Consider the following 1244-nt stretch of genomic DNA (forward strand, 5'->3'; position numbering starts at 1 on the left):
GGTTTCACCATGTTGGCCAGGCTGGTCTTAAACTCCTGACTTCAGGTGATTGCCCTCGTTGTCCTCCCAAAGTGTTGGGATTACAGGCGTGCGTCACCGCAACTGGCTGAGACGCTGCTTTGGAAGAAAGGGCTTGGTAAAACTTCAAAGCCCTTGTAACGTCAGCTTTATGGAGACTGTCTTCATCTTCCTCTCCCCAGCTCCCAAAAACTACAGTATTTAAGTAAAGACAAAATCAGGGTATCTGTGGTAGAATAAAAAATACACATTTGGTCTTTGCCCCAGTTCCTGGCACAAAGCTCTTAAGTGCCTCAGGATCTCCTGAATGGTAGGAATGTCCTTTGTTATTCAGGATGAGCCCCTTTCAGCCACACCTGAGTGTGGCTCTTGGAGAGTCCCTAGATAGCTTCTGGATGAGGGCTGGTCACCACAGGAACCAATCATAAGATTAGAGAGAGGGTTGGAACATTCAGCCCCCTCCCTACCCACAACCTCCCAGGATGGAAGAGGGGTTGGAGATTGAGTTCAATCACCAAAGTCTGAGGAAACTTCAGTAAAATCCCCAAAACCATGTATCAGAGAGTTTCCAGTTGGTGCTGGGAGGATGGCCCACTGGAGAGGGCATGGAATCTCAAAGCTATAATCCGCCTTTCTTCCTTGCCTAAGGTAAGGAAGGATATTGTAAAGGATCCAACTCGGGACCTCCCATCTAGATTCCTGAGTTGAATCCTTTATAATAAGCTGGTATTAGTAAGGAAAGTGCTTTCCAGAGTTCTGTGAGCCCTGCTAGTGAATTATTGAATTTAAGGGGGGAGAGGTCATGGGAACCCCCAAATTCACAATCTGCTAGACGTAAATGTGGGTAGCCCAGGCACCTCACTTCTGGCTAGCATCTGAAGTGGGGGCAGCCTTGTGGTACTGGGTCCTTATCCTGTGGGGTTTGAAATAACTCTTGGTGGTTAGTGTCAGAATTGCATTGAATTGTTTGGATACTCACTTGCGGTCAGAGAATTAGAAAACTGGTACCAGACAAAAAAAATAAAAATAAAAAATACAGGATTCTAAAACTTTGACTTCATTTTTATTTATTTTTTATTTTTATTTTTATTTTTTTTGAGACAGAGTTTCACTCTTGTTGCCCAGGCTGGAGTACAATGGCGCAATCTCGGCTCACCGCAACCTCTGCCTCCCGGATTCAAGCGATTCTCCTACCTCAGCCTCCCGAGTAGCTGGAATTTACAGGC

The sequence above is a fragment of the Mandrillus leucophaeus genome, unplaced genomic scaffold (assembly GCF_000951045.1).
Source record: "Mandrillus leucophaeus isolate KB7577 unplaced genomic scaffold, Mleu.le_1.0 Scaffold189, whole genome shotgun sequence".
NCBI lineage: Eukaryota > Metazoa > Chordata > Mammalia > Primates > Cercopithecidae > Mandrillus > Mandrillus leucophaeus.